Here is a 20,986-nt window from a genome sequence, read left to right as displayed (position 1 = left end):
CAAAACATCATTTTCTATACTGGAGTCTTGAAGGGTTTCCCTTATGTTTTCTTCTAGTAGTTTCTAAGTTTCAGGTCTGACTTAGGTCTTTGATCCATTTTGGGTTGATTTTGTGTAGCAGGAGAGAAAAGGGTCAGGTTTTAATCTTCTTCATATCGATATCCAGTTTTCCCGGCACCATTTATTGAATAGCTGTCTTTACTCTGGTGTCTGTGTTTGGTACCTTTGTTGGGAGTGAGTCAGTCGCAGACGTGTGGGTTTATTTATGGGACCTCTATGCTGTTCCATTGGTGTCTAGGGTGCCATGCTGTCTTGGACACTATGACTCTGTAGTATGACTAAAATCAAGTATTGTGACGCCTCCAGGTTTCGTTCTTTTTCCTCAAGATTGGTCTGGCAATTTGGGATCTCTTGTGTTTCCAAATGAATTTTAGAATTGTTTCTTCTAGTTCTGTGAAGAAGCTAATGATATTTTGATTGGCATGGTATTGGATCTTTAAGTCACTTTGGGTAATATGAACATTTAAAGAAAAGGAAAAGCAAAACTACATTTAAGAGATAACGATTTGAAATTCTCTGTTGAATGATAAAACCAAAATGTTTACTATAGAGTTTAAATAGAAACATGGCTGAAAATAAGACTTTCAGGTGGAGAACAGGGAAAGTAATTGGAGAATAGGTAATTACATTGAAGACTTGTGAGGATAAAGCAGTATTTTTCAGTCAGTTTTATTGTTTTCTATCATTTCCAGAAGGAAGACTAAGGATAAATGATTCATGGGAGTTTAATAAAGTGAAGAATATGGAACTGGCTTCACTTTTCTGTACTGGTGATAGCTGAACCAATTTCACAAACGGACACAAAAAGAAGCAATTTGTGGTAAGTTAAAAATGCCTCCAAAAGATATCCAGGTACTAATGAACCCCTGAAAACTGTGAATGTTCCCTTATATGATAAGATGGACTTTACAGATGTGATTAAGAATTTTGAGATGATCCTGGATTATATTTGTGAGTCACAAGTTCCCTTATAAAATGAAGGCAGAAGCAATGAAGCAACATTGGTTTCCGCCAAGAAAAATGGATTCTAGAATTGTGTTCTCCAGAATGAAGAGAAATATATTGTGTTGTTTTAAGCCACAAGGTCTGTGGCAATAGTATGTAGATTGTTACAGTAGTATATTACAGGAAACTAAAACAATGTTTAAAAAAAATTTTTTTTCAGTGTAGGAAGATTTTTTAAAATTTTTTTTCCATTTTTTTTATTAAAAATCATAAATTTACATGGGGCAATGTTGTTTGATTCATTTTGTTATTTTTTCCCTTCCCCCACCCCTCTCATCCCTCTTTTCCCTCTATACAGTCCTTCCTTCCTCCATTCTTACCACCCTCCTTATCCTTAACCCTAAACCTAACCCTAACCTTAATGCTAACACCTCCTGCCTCCCATTATATGTCCTCATCCGCTTATCAGCAAGATCATTTGTCCTTTAGTTTTTTGAGATTGGCTTATCTCAGCATGATATCCTCCAATTTCATCCATTTGCCTGCAAATGCCATAATTGTATCATTCTTCATGGAGGAATAATATTCCATTGTATATATATGCCACATTTTCTTTATCCATTTATCAACTGAAGGGCATCTAGGTTGGTTCCACAATCTGGCTATGGTGAATTGAGCAGCTATGAACATTGATGAGGCTGTATCTCTGTAGTATGCTCATTTTAAGTTGTTTGGGTATAGGCCAAGGAGTGGGATAGCTGGGTCAAATGGTGGGTCCATTCCAAGCTTTCTGAGGAATCTCCATACTGCTTTCTAGAGTGGCTGCACTAATTTGCAACCCCACCAGCAATGTATGAGTGTACCTTTTTTCCCACATCCTCGCCAACACCTATTGTTGCTTGTGTTCTTGGTAATCGCCATTCTAATTGGGGTGAGATGAAATCTTAGGGTAGTTTTGATTTGCATTTCTCTTATTACTAGAGATGTTGAACATTTTTTCATATATCTGGTGATTGCTTGTAGATCTTCTTCTGTGAAGTGTCTGTTCATTTCCTTAGCCCATTTGTTGATTGGATTATTTGTATTCTTGGTGTAGAGATTTTTGAGTTCTTTATAGATTCTGGAAATTAGCGCTGTATCTGAAGTATGAGTGGCAAAGATATTCTCCCACTCAGTAGGCTCTCTCTTCACATTACTGATAGTTTCCTTTGCTGGGAGAAAGCTTTTGAGTTTGAATCTATCCCAGTTGTTGATTCTTGCTTTTATTTCTTGTGCTATGGGAGTCCTGTTAAGGAAGTCTAATCCTAAGCCAACAAGTTGAAGGTTTGGACCTACTTTTTCTTCTATAAGATGCAGGGTCTCTGGTCTGATTTCAAGGTCCTTGACCATTTTGAGTTGAGTTTTGTGCAGCGTGAGAGATAGGGGTTTAATTTCATTCTGTTGCATATGGATTTCCAGTTTTCCCAGCACCATTTGTTGAAGAGGCTATCTTTTCTCCATTGCATATTTTTGGCACCTTTGTCTAGTATGAGAAAATTGTATTTATTTGGGTTTGTGTCCATGTCCTCTCTTCTGTACCATTGATCTACCTGTCTATTTTGGTACCAATACCATGCCATTTTTGTTACTATTGCTTGGTAATAGAGTTGAAGATCTGGTATTGTGATACCCCCTGCTTCGCTCTTTCTACTAAGGATTGCTTTAGCTATTCTGGGTTTCTTATTCTTCCAGATGAATTTCATAATTGCCTGCTCTATTTCTGTAAGGTACATCATTGGGATTTTAATTGGAATTGCATTGAATCTATATAGCACTTTTGGTAGTATGGCCATTTTGACAATATTAATTCTTCCTATCCAAGAACATGGGAGATCTTTCCATTTTCTAAGGTTTTCTTAAATTTCTTTCTTTAGTGTTCTGTAGTTCTCATTGTAGAGGTCTTTCACCTCTTTTGTGAGATTGATTCCCAAGTATTTTATTTTTTTCGAGGCTATTGTGAATGGGGTAGTTTTCCTAATTTCTCTTTCTGAAGATTCATCATTTATGTATAAAAATCCATTGGATTTATGAGCATTGATCTTCTAACCTGCTAATTTACTGAATTCACTTATGAGTTCTAAGAGTTTTCTGGTGGAATTTCAGGTTCCTCTAAATATATAATAATGTCATCAGTGAACAGGGATAGCTTGAGTTCTTCTTTTCCAATTCGTGTCCCTTTAATTTCTTCGGTTTGTCTAATTGCTCTGGCTAGAGTCTCAAGAATAATGTTGAATAGAAGTGGTGAAAGAGGGCATCCCTGCCTTGTTCCCGTTTTTAGGGGGAATGCTTTCAGTTTTTCACCATTTAGAATGATATTGGTCATGGGCTTAGCGTAGATGGCCTTTACAATGTTAAGGAATGTTTCCACTACCCCGATTTTTTCTAGTGTTTGAGCATGAAGGGATGCTGTATTTTATCGAATGCTTTTTCTGCATCTATTGAAATAATCATGTGATTCTTAACTTTTAGTCTGTTGATATGGTGAATGACATTTATTGATTTCCGGATGTTGAACCAACCTTGCATCCCTGGGATAAAACCGACTTGATCGTGGTGCACTATCTTTTTAATATATTTTTGTATGTGATTTGCTAAAATTTTGTTGAGAATTTTTGCGTCAATGTTTATTAAGGATATTGATCTGAAATTTTCTTTCCTCAAAGTGTCTCTGTCTGGTTTAGGTATCAGTGTGATATTGGCTTCATAGAATGAGTTTGGGAGGGTTCCCTCCTCTTCTATTTTATGGAATACTTTGAGAAGTATTGGAATGAGCTCTTCTTTAAAGGTTTTGTAGAACTCGGCTGAGAACCCATCTGGTCCCGGACTTTTCTTTGTTGGTAGGCTTTTGATGACCTCTTCTTTTTCATTGCTTGAAATTGATTTATTTAAGTTGTGTATGTCCACCTTGTACAGTTTAGGTAATTCATATGTCTCTAGAAACTTGTTGATGTCTTCGAGGTTTTCTGTTTTGTTTGAGTATAGATTTTCAAAATAGCTTCTAATTATGTTTTGTATTTCACTCGTGTCTGTTGTGATATTTCCTTGTTCATTCCGAATTTTAGTAATTTGAGTTTTCTCCCTCTTTCTCTTTGTTTGTATGGCTAAGGGTTTATCAATTTTGTTTATTTTTTCAAAGAACCAACTCTTTATTTTGTTAATTTTTACGATTGTTTCTTTTGTTTCAATTTCGTTGATTTCGGCTCTGATTTTAACTATTTCCTGTCTTCTACTACTTTTGGTGTTGGTCTGCTCTTCTTTTTCTAGGGCTTTGAGCTGTAGTGTTAAGTTGTTTATTTGTTGATTTCTACTTCTTTTGTTGAATGCACCCCATGAAATAAATCTTCCTCTAAGTACTGCTTTCGTAGTGGCCCAGAGATTTTGATATGATGTGTCTTTGTTCTCGTTTACTTCTATGAATTTTTTAATTTCCCTCCTGATGTCTTCTGTTATCCATTCATTGTATAATAGTGTATTATTTAATCTCCAAGTATTGGAGAAGTTTCTGTTTTTTATTCTGTCATTTATTTCTAATTTCAATCCATTATGATCTGATAGAGTACAAGGTAGTATCTCTATCTTCTTGTATTTGGTAACAGTAGCTTTGTGGCATAAAACACGGTCTCTTTTAGAGAAGGATCCATGTGCTGCTGAGAAGAAAGTGTATTCGTTCTTTGTTGGATGGTATATTCTATATAAGTCGGTTTAGTGTAAATTGTTGATTGTGTTATTGAGATCTGTGGTTTCTTTATTCAATTTTTGTTTGGACGATCTATCCAGTTGTGAGAGAGGTGTGTTAAAATCACCTAGTATTATTGTGTTGTGGTCTATTTGATTTCTGGAATTGAGAAGGATTTGTTTGACGTACATGGATGAGCCAGTGTTCGGGGCATAGATATTTATGATTGTTATGTCTTGCTGATTTATGCTTCCCTTAAGCAGTATGTAATGTCCTTCTTTATCCCTTCTGACTAGTTTTGGATTGAAGTCCACATTATCTGAAATGAGGATGGATACTCCAGCTTTTTTGCTGTGTCTGTGTGCATGGTATGTTTTTTCCCATCCTTTCACCTTTAGTCTATCGGTATCTCTTTCTATGAGATGAGTCTCTTGCAGGCAGCATATTGTTAGATTTTTCTTTTTAATCCAATCTGCCAGTCTATGTCTTTTGATTGATGAGTTCAGGACATTAACATTCAAGTTATTATTGCGATATGATTTGTGTTCCCAGTCATTTGACTCATTTTTGTTTTTTGACATGATTTGGTTTCTCCTTTATTTGGCTATTCCTTTAGGCTAGTTCCTCCCGTTGCTGATTTGCATCGTTGTTTTTCATCTCTTCCTCATGGAATATTTTGCTGAGAATGTTCTGTAATGCCGGCTTTCTTTTTATAAATTCCTTTAGCTTTTATTTATCATGGAAGGATCTTATCTCATCATCAAATCTGAAAGTAAGTTTTGCTGGGTATAAGATTCTTGGTTGGCATCCGTTTTCTTTCAGGGCTTGGTGAATGTTGTTCCAGGCCCTTCTTGCTTTTAGGGTCTGGATTGAAAAATCTGCTGATATTCTTATTGGTTTCCCCCTGAATGTAATCTGATTCTTTTCTCTCGCGGCCTTTAAAATTCTGTCTTTATTTTGTATGTTAGGTATTTTCATAATAATGTGCCTTTGTGTGGATCTGTTGTAATTTTGTATATTTGGAGTCCTATAAGCCTCTTGTACTTGGTTTTCCATTTCATTCTTCAGATTTGGGAAATTTTCTGATATTATTTCATTGAATAGATTGTTCATTCCTTTGGTTTGTTTCTCTAGGCCTTCCTCAATCCCAATAATTCTTAAATTGGCCTTTTCATGATATCCCATAATTCTTGTAGATTCTGTTCTTGATTTCTTACCATCTTCTCTGTTTGGTCAACCTTGTTTTCAAGATTAAATATTTTGTCTTCAATATATGAGGTTCTGTCTTCCAGGTGTTCTATCCTATTGGTTATGCTTTCTATGGAGTTTTTAACTTGGTTTATTGTTTCCTTCATTTCAAGGATTTCTCTTTGTTTTTTTTCAGTATCTCTAACTCTTTATTGAAATGCTCTTTTGCTTCCCATATTTGCTCTTTTAACTGTTGATTGGTGCGGTCATTTAATGCCTGCATTTGCTCTTTCATCTCCTTTTCTGACATTTCTTCTGCTGTGCTGTCATTGGGATTTATTGATATAGTAACTAGTTTTGTTTGGGACATTTTCTTCCCTTGTTTTCTCATATTGGTCAGATGTCAGTGGGACTCTGTGATATTGCAGATTTCCTCTATTGGCTTATAGTGTCCCTGTAGATTTCCAGTGTATCACCTCCCAGCCTTCAGTAGCCTGAAGTCTTGGAGTAACTTGATAATGCAGTGCTTCTGAAGAACGCTGCCCCTAGCCTGCAACTGGTTCCAGGGAGAGAGACCTGGAGAGGTCTCTGGCTGCCCTACCCTGGTCCCAGAGGCTGCTTGCGGGTCGGGAGGTCTCTGCTGGCTTGGGGACTTGTGGCTGGCTCTGCGTAGAAAGGCTCTCATTGGGTGATCTGCTCTGAGAAGCTAGCCTAGAAAGGTGCTTCCCGCTGGAGGGAGCCGGCCTGCTTGGGGAAGTCCCTGGCTGCCCTGTGCTGGTACCTGAAGCAACCTGCGGGCGGGCCGGAGCTCTGTTTTAAAATTTAAGAACGATTGTTCTAGAGATCTAAGATATTCTTTAAAACACACGCACACACACACATACACACACACACCTCCTTTATTTGAGCAAAGAAAAAATTTGTTTTGTTTTGACACAAGTGTAAAATAAAGCCTTAAATAAAGTTGGCACAGTTCTATTCTTATTCTGTGGAGAATTTTGATGAATGGACTTTAATCTTCACCCATTAAGAGTGACATGTTCAGCTGAATTGGCCACATGGCTACAGAAACACATTGAGTAAAACGAGGTTTGGTGCCCAGCATAGGCCAATAATTTGTTACCATTCAAACTGAGAAATAAATAAGAATGCATTTATTCAGTTGGAAGAATCATGTTCATGGTTTAGTTTTTTTTTCTTTCTTGTGTGTGTTTTATTTTTAAGTTCTGTCTCCTTGGATTAGGGAAGGACGACTTTACACTTTTCCAGAAGTAGGGGGAGTTGTCTTTGAAGTCATTAGAACCATATTTCTGAATTTCCTAGTAATTTCTTCCAGATCCTTCTAGACTGGTGACACAGACCATCTATCTTCCTTCATAGTTTGTTGCCTCCTCAGATGACAGATTAATGTGACTAATGAAAGAACTGCCCTAAGTGCTTTGAAGATAGAGATTGTATTGGCTACAGAGTGTGAACTGTAGGGGAGCTCAACAATCCTGTATTCTTGGTTTTTCTTTCTGATTGCTGTATGTGATATCTGCCTGATCCAGAATCCCAGCCTTCTCTGGAGACTACAAGAAGGCATTTAGATACATACATATACTTAATATATCTTCTTTTTAAAATTTCAGTACTGGGGATTTAACCTAGAGTCTCTTACATGATAGGCCAGTGCTTAACCACTGAGCTATATCCCCAGACCTTTTCATTTCTCTTTTGAGAAAGGGTTTCACTAAACTGTCCAGTCTGGCTATAGACTTTTGATTCTCCTGCCTCAGTCTCCCAAGAGGCTGGTATTACAGATATGTACTACCCTGCCTGGCTAATAATATACCTTTTAGGTGTCACATAAGAATTGAACTGAGGAATTCATGGAAATCTGGCATTACCTAGGCTTTTAATAAATAATAGTTTCTGTTATCACTATATTTTTATAGAGAAATATTTTACTTGAAATTGCACAAAAGAGTATCTTTTTAGGGAAATTAAGTCATAAAATGTTACCAACTAATGAAACAAATAAAATGTGAGTATTGGCTTTTTCAATTTTCTGGGAGTTTGACATTTTTACAAAATTGAAATTTTAATTTGGAGGAAAATTAAGAAGTAGACAAATGAATTCTGAAATGCACTAAATTCCATAGGTGTAGAAATGTCACAGTTGCTTTCCTGGTCTGATCACTGGGAGGTATCCAGTTGTAAAAATGCCTATTGAGATTTAGTATGGAGAGAAGACAGAGAAATATTCTTCATGACTGAAGAAATGGGAATTCTCGTGTTTTAATACATTATATGTGTGATAAATATCAACTGCACATGCATTAGAACCTTTGCATGTTGTTGTATTACTCTGAAAATTTTTAGTCTAATTAAAGCTGCATGCTGGTGATAAAGTTATAATGCAGGACTCCTTGCCAATGGGCACATTAAATTGAACTCAATTATTGTAAAGTGTATCTCTATGTATCTAAGATAAAGTTTATTGAGATATTAAAATGTTCACATCTCTATCCAGGACAGGCTAACTTATGATATCCAACAGTGAATGATAAGGTTATACAATGTCAAAATAGATGTGGAAAACAATGTGTGTTTGCAGAAATATATCATAGCCACAATTTGTTCTTCGTACTACAAAATCTTCTAGTACAAAATCTATTCTGTCATCTGCGGTTGAACATTCATAGTTGCAATTTTTTTCAGTTTTCAAAAGAAAGGTCGTTCATATATAAATACATATATAGTATGAACTGGTAGTAAACATTTATTTTACTGTGGTTTTTTTTTTTTTTTTTTTTTTTCATTAAATCTAAGGTTTTTAAGTTCTAGGACTATACTGACACCTAGAGGAAATCAGTTTTAAGCAGCACTAGTTACCAGTGGTTTTTACAGCCCGGGTAGATAAATTTCCCATGTTTGGGACTTATTTATGATTCTTTATTTTATTTCTTATTTCCTAAGCAGACTTTGTATTTATTTTCTATACAAGTATTTCCTAGGAAAAATTATAGCATGATGTAGAGAAAAGGGAAGGAAATGTTAAGAAAATTTATCCATTAATGAGATAAGAATTTAAACCAAAATTAAGTTGAATCCTTGTCACTCAGTACAGTGTTGTGGATTCCATCATTGTCTGCTGAAGTCTGTAATTAAAAGGTACTGGGCGGGAGAACAGAAACAATTTTTTTTTTTTTTTTTTTTTTTTGAGTAGGTGTTATGCAGTGATATGAAAGAATAAAGTTTCTACTGGAACAAAATTATGCCTATATATATATATATATATATATATATATATATATATATATATATATATATATATATATACCTTACAGTTTGGGACTTGTTCTATGTGTACACATGCTGTAAGAATTTATTTATGTATTTTAAATCTAAATTGGGGGAGCCCTTAAGGAAACACATTTTCCCTTAGTTTGGAAAACAAGATGTGCATAATCTGATTTGGTGTTAAATGAATGTTCTTTTAGAGTTTAAATTGAAACATCACCATCACTAAGACGCTGACAGGGAACACTAAACGGATCGGGAAGGGTTTTAGTCTTTTCTTGGGAAAGGGACATAAAAACAACTAGATTACGGGAGAGATCTATTTTGAGGTTGCCTCACAAAGCTGTGGAAGCACAAAAGAGGCAGACGGTGCAGCCACAAATGAGGCTTCTGACAGGAATGTTGCCAAACCCAGGAACTCCCATCGCTATTTGCATAAGTGCTAGCAAAGTTCCTCAGCCGATCTGGTCCTGCACCCCAGACGCGGAGAAGCAGATGAGGCAGCAGATGACCGTTTACATTGCCAGGGTGTGTGAACCAGCGAACATCCCCACATTACTCACTAAGTAATGAGGAGGGGACTTAGATATGTTCCACAATTCAGATGGGCCTGCCAGTTGGCCCCTGGGCTTCATTCTGTGTGATCCATACACAGCGGAGACACTCGGGAGGCAATGCAAATGAGTCAACAGACAGCGCTGAGGTCCCAGCAGCAGCAGGCAAGGTACTGCCTATGCAACAGGGCGTGATGACAGATAATTAGCTGTGACATGCCCCTTGATGGCAGTGGGATGAGAGCGTTCAGTTGGAAACCAGTGTGCAACACGGAGTCGCAAACCAAGAGAGTTAACTTTGAAGCGTACATTTTATTTTTGCCAAATCATTTTTTAAGGGGATTGTTGGAGAGAGTTAAGTTTTCTTCATTCCAGGAATTAAAGCTAAAATTTATTCCACACTTACTCTAGTCTAGGCACTGGGAAATATACTTACTGTGCATTATTACTTTTAATGCTATGAAAATCCTTGTTTTGTAATAACTGCCTTTATTTTACAGATAAGACAAGTGAGGTTAGAGGAGTAATCAAGCAAGCACACATTATTCATGAATACAAGAGACGGGAAGCCAGTCTAAATCTGGTTGGGTATAGAGTTGATTCTGTAATATTGCCCATCACAGTCAGATATTGACTTTGATTTTTAAAGGGAATTTGATAGAAGAATCTCTCTCCACCTTTCTCCTACTCTTTAGGTTTACTTGACTTTAATAAGCTTGAATTAAATAAGATATATGCTGTCTATATGTCCTTGTCATATTATTTTTAGTTCTTCATGATGAGTTTTTTTTTTTTAAATACCACTCTAATGGACTTTGTGAGAAGATAGTATTGTAACCATGTTAAATTTCCAGACCTTTATATTGTGATTTTTTAAGAGAATGCCATTGTTCTTAGGAGGCCCACACTACAACAGGGATAAAGGGTCATAAAATCTGCTATTTTCTTTTAATCTTGTTCAGAAAAATAATTAATAAGATGTGCATGGATGCACGTGGAGATAGAGTGGCAAGGCAAATATACAAAATATGGTCGATTGGTAAATCTAGGTTTACTGTACATGGGAGTTCATTGCATTCTTGCAAATATTCCATAAATTGAAATTTTCTCATACTAAGTTAAAATGAATTATGTTTTAAGTCTTCTATGAAGCCAGGTGTTTCTTTGAAAATTTTAGGTGTAGGTCTACAAGACCAATGGATGCTTTCAGTATTTGTATTCTCAGTGGCTGAATGGAGCCATTCCCATAGCTGGCTAGCCCTTCACCCTTGTCACAAGTTATCAGTGTCTTTGGTACTGCCCTAATCATCCATTGTATGCGAAACCATTTGGGTGATGTTCCACTCACCCTGCATTTTGTGGACCAGAAGGGCCTGATGATCAGTAAACAGGATGAAGGGGGATAATTTGTACAAGAAAGTTCTAGTCAATAAATAAACATTTTTGTCATTATTATTTAGTTGGGAATTTCAGTGATTAGAGATTATTAATTGTAAAAATTCTTTTCCACCAAAATGAAAATTGTATTTCTTTTGCTTTCAAGGATCACATGAACATTGTTTTTTAAACCAGAAAAGGAAGAGCAGATGTCTTCACTGTTCTTTTCAGTTGGAGACATTTGATGTTCATAATCAACATTTTGAAATACGTTCAAAGGTGCCATCTTGTGGTAATATTCTATTCCATTTGTAACAGATCTTTTATCAAAATCTGGCTGAATCTGAAGACTAGAAAGATGCAACAATGCAGAAATACATTTTATGACATGTCAGAAATCCTGTATTTGAAGCCTAAACGATAAATAAAGCCAGAGTGTATTTCCATGTGTTAGTTATTTGATTAGTAACTATTACTCATTTGGTTAAGTTTCTATTTGAAAATCATGACAAATTTTACTCATTGTCCTTTTTTCTCTCTTCCCAAAATTATATCTAAAATTTTCTCTCCATTAGGGGAAAATTAAGAATGAACTTTCTCATTGTATTATAAATTTTAAAGTAAATCATTCTTTATTGGGATTACAGAAGAATCACCCTTTTCTTTCACATTCTCCCTTTAAAGGTCAAAGTTAATGAAGAATTACAAAAATTCCCTGCCCCAAATTTCCCCACATATAAATCACACTTCCCAATACAATTATTTTTGGCTCTTCAAGTTGCTTCTGATTTTTTCTGTTTCTAAATAGTATATTTAAACTTCTGTTTCGCATTTCTTTTATGTTTAAAGATAGTATGCTTCATAATCTGCTATAGATAATGACGATGTGGCTTTTGTCATAGCCCTACTCACCAGTGTATTTTGTCTCACCTTTTTCTCTATTTTCCCATTTAGTTATATCACACTTTTTGTTGTTATGTCAAGATGTTGTTTTGACTATTAGCATGAAAATTTTGTTGTTTACAGCTTTCTACATAGTCCACTGCATTAAAATTTTCTTTCTGACACAAATAGCTGATTCTTAAATAATAATGATAAATATCAGTTTTTATGAACTTACATGATTTAATCTCCCTAAACTGGTAGAATTGAATATATCCTCTCCACAAAGCTATTTTACTGTTCCCCCACACTCTGTAGAGATATGTCTTTTTAATTCTTCTCTTTCACTTCACATAAAATATAGTTCTGTGTTTGATCATTTCCAAGTAATACATTGGAACTTTTTTTTCTTTGAGTGCACACATTATTAAGGCTACTCCAGAACTGAATTTCTCTTATATGCAAAAGTTAAATTTAGAAATTTTATGTACAAATCATTAGGGAGTACAAGACAGTTTCTAAGTAAAAGTGTACATCATTGATGTACCCAAGTGTATGAGTCAGTTTATTAAGTACAATGGGTATTTATTAGCAGAATATATGTTAATTTTTTTCTTGTTATAGGAAAAACGAAAACTAATTAGATTTGCTTATTTAAGCATGAAATATTAGAAAATGAGTATAATAAAATTCCAGTAGTTATCCAGGCCATAGGAATCGTTGAACTATTTCTCTTGATTATAGAGGACATTTTTCCAGCAATACAAACATTTGCATTCCCAGAATATTACCCTCTGGATAATCAGTTTTAACGAATTTTGATTGCTCAATCCCCTTTCCTCCCCTAAAATCATAATTATTACCTTTCTTTTTTGCACTGGCTATGACATCATTCTCTTCAAACCATTATTATTATTTTTTATAAGCATGTTTTCAAAATGTATTCTATTGAAAGACATTATACTAGCAATGAGGAGTATTTTTTATTTTCATATGCACACTGACTAGCAAAATTTGTTACTCATCCTTCTCATTGGTAAACATTTCCAGTTCACTGCACTAGAAATTGGTGAAACAAGGTTCAAGTAGCTTAGTTATTATGATCCTTGGGCTCATGGGACAACCACCCATTCTTTGTGTTTCTTTTGTTTCTATTCTCACCTTGTCTTACAATCTGTACATTACCCTGTATTCCCTCTAACCAAATGAAACGTGTTCTAGTGTAAGGCCCCCAAAAAGGAAACCCCAACTCTGTCCCATGGATGGACAGCAACCCCAATCAACCGCAGGAGGCGTCACTTGATGCAAACTGCAAGAGGTGTTTATTCCAGCACGCTGGGACCCAACTCGAGGAGTCGAGTCCCTAGCAGAAAATCTTGTAGGTTTATAAAGGCAGAAACCACACATGGGGAGGGGTCACACATGAAAGGGAAAAGGGGGACAAAGCTGCCGGGAAGTTTCAAAGGGGGATCTGGGTTTGCTGATAACATACAACATGTTTCACAATGTTTTACAACAGGGCGTAGATTCTGGTCAATAGTTTCTGGTAATCATTCTGTTTGATCACTATCTGGCTATCTGGCTCAATTTACCCTTTTACTCCCTGTTTGGGGCTGATTTCTTGGAACAGCTTTAGGGGCTTTGTTCCCATTACTGGGAGGGTGACCTTAGGGAGTTGAGACAATGGGAGGGAGACCTTAGGGAGTTGAGATAACTGGGAGGGTGACCTCAGACAGCTTAAAAAAATGTCCATTCTTTCACTAGAATACAAATGTAACTATAATAGGAAATGATTGCAGTATTTCTTTTTAACAGGTTTAGAATAATAACACTACTTCTTGGGATTCTAAACGAATGCTTGAGATGCTTGCTTTATGCTCTCTGGAAATTGGTAGGCTTGATGTGCTCATCAGTTTGTTATTTCCATCAAAATACCTAACAAGGACAACTTAGAGGAGGAAAGATTTATTTTTGCTCATGGCTTTAAGGGTTCAGTCTATCAGCTGTTTCAAAGGCAGAAATATCATGGCAGAAAGGCAGGCTGGAGGAAAGATGCTCTGCTCACAGGAGCCAGGAAGCAGAGAGACAGAAAGAGAAGGGATCTGGGATAAGATAAATTCCTCCAGGGCCTACCCCCACTGACCTATTTCCCAAACTTCCAGTAGTCTATTTACTACCAAAGGATTAATTCATTTTAATCTATCAAATAGTTTAAATCATCACTGAGTTCAGAGAACTCATGATTCAGTCACTGCTTAAAGCCCTACCTCTGAATCTTGCTACATTGTGGAACATGCTTTCAATACATGAGCTTTTGGGGAGATACTCCAGATCCAATCCATAACACTTGGATTCTGGCCTATTACTTTCTTAATACTTTAGTGGCCTTCTGCAAGTCCACTCAACATGGAATGTTTTCTCATCCAGATAGTGAAAGAACCAGACTAGACAGTGCTGTTTCCTTCCAGCTTCATAAGAAAGTTTCAACAGTGGAAACTTGAGAAAAGTTCTATGTTGAAAAATGAATTTTGTTTAAACCACATAAATTCCAAATTGTTAATATCCCATTACTTTCCACAGCTATATATTGGAACCCAACAAATCAAAGAAAACATGAGTGAAATATGACTTCTTGTGTATAATATCATGATAATATTGCAGAACATTTGGTCTTTAAAATTCTCTGGCAACAAAGACTTTAACAACATTGGTTTGAGTGCAAGGGGAATCTGTGGGTGCCTCAGTCCTTGATGAGTGGGGACAAAAATAACTATGATGGATGCCTTAGAAATTAAGGATAAAAGATTATAAGGGAATATTATGAACAATTATATGCCAAAAGATTGTCTATCCTAAAAGGATTGAATAAATTGCTAAAAACATACAATGTACTAAGACAACCAAAGAAAAATAGCCTAAGCAGATCAACAACAAATACAGATTGACGTAGTAATAAAAAACTTTCCGCAAAGAAAAGCCCAGATCAAGATGATTTAACAGGTAAATTCTACTGAACAAAGAATTAAATTCAATCTTTAAATTCTCCCTCAAAATATCATTTCCAAACTAATTATATGAGGCCAGTATCACCCTCATATAAACATTGAGAAAGACACCACAAGAAAGAAAACTATAGGCTGGTGGTATCCATGACAAGAAATAGATGCATAAATCCTCCAGTGTTGGTTCAACACAGATAAGTCAACCAGTATGATATCACATATTGGCAAGATGAAGGATAAAAATGACACAATCATGCTGGCATGGTGGTGCACAACTGTAGTCCTAGTGACTCTGGAGTCTGAGGCGGGAGGATCACAAATTCGAGACCAGCTTCAGCATCTTATTAAGGTGAGGCACTATATCAAAATTAAAAATTAAAAGGGTTGGGGATCTAGCTCAGTGGTAAATTAACCTTTCAACAAATTAAATATAGAAAAAGCTTAAGACAAAAAAGGCTGTACATGAGAAGTTCATAGATGACATCACAAATGATGGAAAAAACTGAATGAGCACTCTTCTCTAAGATCAATATAAAACATGGATGTCCATTCACACCACTTCTATTACATGTGGTAGTGGAAGGCTAAGTCAGAGCAATTAGTAAGGGAAAGAAATAAAGTTATCCAAATTGGACAGGAAAAAGTAAAAGTATCTCTGTTTGCAGAAGACACAATTGTACATGTAGAAAACACTCCTCCAAAAAACTATTGGAACTAATAAGTCAATTTAATAAAGTTGCAGGATACAAAATCAACATACAAAAATAAGTGGTATATCAGTACACTAACAGTGAACCATCCAAAAATAAAATTAACAAAATATACCATTTATGGTAACATCTAATTACTTAGGAACAAATTTAACCAAGATGAAAGTTCTGTATAATGAAAACTATAAAACATTGATGAAAGAAATTGAGGATACAAAGAATTAATATTACTAAAATATACATACCAGACAAAACCATCAACAGATTCGACTAAATTAAAATTTTAATATTTTTTGAAAAAGTAGAAACCACAATCTTAATACTTAGTTGGAACCACAAAAGATTCTGAATAGCTAAAGCAGTCTTGAGAGAAAAAAAAAAATTGAGGCATCATATTTTCTAATGTGAATATATATTATAAAACTACTGTAATCAAAATTGTATGGTGTGGCATATAAGTAGGCAATGGAACAAGAAGCTCAGAAGCAAACTCATAGGTATCCAGTTAACTCATCTTTAACAAAGGAGCCAGGATGCACAATGGTGAAAGGATAGTCTCCTTAAGAAATGGGTGGAAAACTGCATATTCCCAAGCAAAAGAATGAAACTGAACTCTCAACAGTACACACAACACAAAAGGAAGCTCCAAATGGCTTGAAGAGTTAGGCTTATGGCCTAAAATCGAGTAATAGAAATCATAGGGATACAACTTCTTGACATTTTGCTTGGCAATGATTTCCTGGCTATAACATCAAAAGTACAAGTAACAAAAGCAAAAATACACAAGTAGACTCAATCCAACTAAAAAGCTTCTGCACAGCAAAGGAAACCATCAACTAAATGAAAAGGCAACCTGCAGGTTGGGAGAAATCATTCCTTTTCCCTTATCTTTTACTATTATGATTCTGATTTTATTCAGGATGGTAACCAATCTATTAACACACTAACCAACCAATCAACCCAACCATATAAACCAATTTCTCAATTTCTTGCCACATGAAAAATTTCCCTTGAGATATAATTGAAATTTGGGGAAAGATATACATTTCTGAATATAATGGAACATTTCCACATGGAATGGATGCAATGTTTAAAGATAAAGCAGTTATTTCATAGCCCTGACATTATTAAAAAAAAAAAAAAGAGAAAAAAGCAAAAAGCTACATACTAAAGGTTGTAGAGAGAAATTACAAAAAACCTGAGACCCTGAAGTTTCCATGTTTCTGCCTTTCCCACCTTCAGCTCTATATCTTTCAAACTTCCTATTGTATGTGAAAATAGTGTATTCCTAATAGAGATATTGATGCTTGTTGGTCGCTCCAAATAGGTACTAAGCTCTTGAGTCCAGGAGCTTACCCTTTGTAGCTTTACATCACATTTTCTTAACTTCAGTACTTTGGGTCTTTTGATTGAATTATCGCTTGATGTAGGGGTCTGCCTTGTAATTTAAAGGCTAGTTAACAACAACCTTGGCCTCTGTCAATAAAACTGCTAACCCCTGCTATGACAACCGATTGTGTCTCTTAATCTTGCCACATGTTCCACTGGGGCAAAATTACCCTCCAACTGAGAATCATTGCCTTAGATGATGGGTTTAGTGTTTAGGATATAATGTCAATAGATATTGGCCATATTAACAAAAATAATAATTAATTCGACCAGAGAATTGAGACAAATAGTAGAATTTAAAGTTACCTTCCCAGTTTTTCACTTGGTCTGGTAATTATATCACTTAAGATGAAGTTTCATATTCCATATTTTTGATATTTCTCTGAAAGTGACCTTAGAGTTGAATAAATATTCCAGATGTGACTTGGACATATCAAATTTCTGCTTAGGTATTAATGAAGCCCAATACACAAGCAACACACCCCTTTACCAGTTGCATACACATTTTCTTTTTTATTGCCTTACACTATTTTTTATATATGAAACTTGAAATTCACTAAAATCTTCTGGTTATTTAGTCAAGAATTTCTCTACATGTTAATTTTGCAGTCATACTTCTGAAGTATTATATTCTGCATTTTTTCTTATGAAATTTCATCTCTGTTAGGATATTTTATTTGTCAATATTGTTAGTTTTTCTTCTTATTTCATATTAGCTCTCTTCCCAACTTGATCATATATTGATTGTTCGATTGATAAAATTTTTCACCAGAATATAGCAAAGAACAAAAATATACGGCACTATTGGCTATTCATGAATTGAACACAGGACGAATATCTCATACCTAACTTCGGACAGTTATTTAATAGCCTCAAACTTCTTTTTTTTTTTTTCCCCACATGCAAATTTTAAAATTATAAGGAGTCATAAGTTGACTCTATCTCTGAAATGTGCTTCTGGGAATAAAGACAGGATTTAACTATTATGTCACAAACATAATCACTTTTTTTTTTTGATTGCATAGAAAGGTCCATTTGGGCATTTTTCTCACTCCATTTAAGCCATAAAGCTGAGTTCAGTTTGTGGCATTGGCATGCTATGGGTATTTATGCAACTGGAAAGAGTGAATTTAAAGTCATGTGAAATTTGCTTTCCAGTGAGTGCATAATAATACCATATACTATGTTTCATAAGAGAACTGGAGGACTAAACAGTGAAAAAATTTCCAAGACAACAAACAAATATTGCTTGTCATGAATAATTTACCTTATTATAAGAAGGGCAATGATTGCCAGATCAAGATAACGCCTAAGGTATTATAGAGCAGTACAATGAATGAAAGTCCTTGAATTCAAGAAAAATGAAGTGACACACTTCTCTTAGAGTGATATAACTTCTCTTAGAGTTATTTGCAATTAATGTTTATATTTTGGGACAGGCCCTCCTCTCCTTTCCCACAAGCTATTCCATGTTAACTAGCCCCTTTGCCTCTACTTTAACCATTCCTCATCAACATTATGTATGGATATTATCACCACCATTATCTTTCCAAAACATAGTTTATTTATGATTTTCTCCTGTTCTGCTCCCCATTTTTTTTTTTTTTTTTCGTAGAATGAGTTCCAAATTCTTTAGGATTGCGTATAGGACATCCTGATTTTAGTCTCAACATATCCTTCTCTTCCCCTCCATGGAATCTATGCTCTAACCACATTGACCTACTTTATATTTTTGAATGTTCCATGCTCTTTCAAACTTCTGTGCCTTTGCTCATGCTGTCACTTCTGAACAGAATGCCCTTCTCTACTTTATATTTGGTAAATCCATTGGCATTCGTTGAGGTCCAAGTCAAATATGACCTTCTCAATTTTACAGTCCTTATTTTCTCCTCCCAAACTCCATTGTGCCTTGAAATATTGCTGAAATTTAGTATATGCTTAATACATGTTTCTGGAATGAGTAATTATTCAATCTCCAATGTGGGGGTATTCAGTTTCATTGTTGTTCTATGTAAAAAGAAATCTGACAATACAAAATAATTTATCTCAAAATCTGTGAATATATAACATTTTGATGAATCAAATGTATTTCCTGAAAATCAATTAAGCAATGCTATTTGAAAGTTTAAGTATATATTTGAAAGTGTTCTGTATTAGGTTCATTAATATATTTTGTCAGTCTTGTGTACAGTCTTAACTTGCTTAATACAAAGGAAACTAGTAACAAATCAGTATAATATAACTTTAATTTTGTTTATGTATATTGAATTGGGAATAGCAAATTAGCCATTTTCTATAGGTTAAGATTACTATAGTTAGTATTTCTTTTTACCAATTTTAATTTCAGTGTTTATTCACTCATGATCAATGCATATAGTTCATCTTGGAAATATTATTTCATAGAAGATCAAAAAGAGAAAAAAGTACTTCCTGTTAGAACAGAGGGTAGGGCTGGGAATATGACTCAGTGATAGAGTGCTTGGATAGCATTCACGAGACCCCAGGTTTGATCCCCAACACCACAAACAAAACAAAACAAAACAACATCATAAAAAAAAAAAAATCACAGGGGAAAATAGCATAACTGCAGAACTTACAAAAGAAGAGAGTGAAATAAATAATATTTTAATATTTTATTCTGAAAATAAATGCAAGGTTGGCAAATGATAATAGAATGCTATTTGAATGAAACACAATGAATAGAATACTACCTGTGAACACTAGGAAGCCTGTTCTCTATTTTTATGCTTTCTCTAAGAGGCTATAAGTGGAATTAGGAGATGAAATGTTCGAAAAAGGTAGTGAATTCCATTCCCTTTCTGTGAATTGGAGGTAGGGGAACACAGTAGTGAACAGGCAATAACAGCTATCTCTTAGCAAAGGGAAACTTTCATCTCTCCAAAGTGTGACAAAGATTGTGATTTTGTTTTGACCTTGAACCTAAATGTTATGGTTTAGATATGAGACGTTCCCCCAAACTCATGTCTGAGACAATGCAAGAAGATTCAGCGGTGAATGATAAGATTATGAAAACTGTCACTTAATTGGTGAATTAATCCACTGCTACAGATTAGCTGGGTGGTAGCTGTAGGCAGGTAGGATGTGACTGGAGGAAGCAGATAACTGGGGATATACATTTGGGGTTTGCCCTGGTGAGGGAATTCTTTCTCTGTTTTCTGGTTGCCATGTCCTGAGTTGCTTTTCTCTGCCATACCCTTCTGCCATGATGTTTTACCTCACCTCAGGCACAGAGGGATGTAGTTGGCAACAGCGAGCCGAACCTCTGAAAAGGTAAGCTAAAATCAATTTTTCCTCCAGTAAGTTTTTCTTGTCAGGACTTTTGGTCACAGAAATGCAAAACTGACTAAAACTCTGAGACTAAATAACATAAGCTGAAACCAAATGACAACACTAATTTGAAAAAGTTAATTAAGATCTCATTTATTTATAACTCCACAAAATTAATTTTCACTAATAAATGTGACTGCCTTTATATCTGTTGACCAATATCAATACTGAGAATACATTTGCATTTTAAAACTGTAGAAATGCCCTTTTATGTATTTTAAACAGAGATCTTATATCAAACTTTATTTTTTTTTGTATATAAAGCATAATATCTTATATAGTCAACCTTTAAAGCATGCTAAAGATAATCACACTATCCCGTTAAATATCATGGAGTTGGGTCAGCCTACCATTTTAAATAGACCTCATAATTATAATTCATTGAAAAGAGTTCAAATTACTCTTCTCAGCTCTGAAAAGTGATGCTTCAATTCCAATATATGCCTGTGTAACAAAGAAATAACAAAGTAGAAGAAAATACAGTTGATAATTCAATCTACTATTTTCAAACAGGGTTTTCCCTGGTATTAA

This window comes from Sciurus vulgaris, assembly GCF_902686455.1.
Source record: "Sciurus vulgaris genome assembly, chromosome: 15".
NCBI lineage: Eukaryota > Metazoa > Chordata > Mammalia > Rodentia > Sciuridae > Sciurus > Sciurus vulgaris.
Note: the sequence above shows the minus strand (reverse complement) of the source record.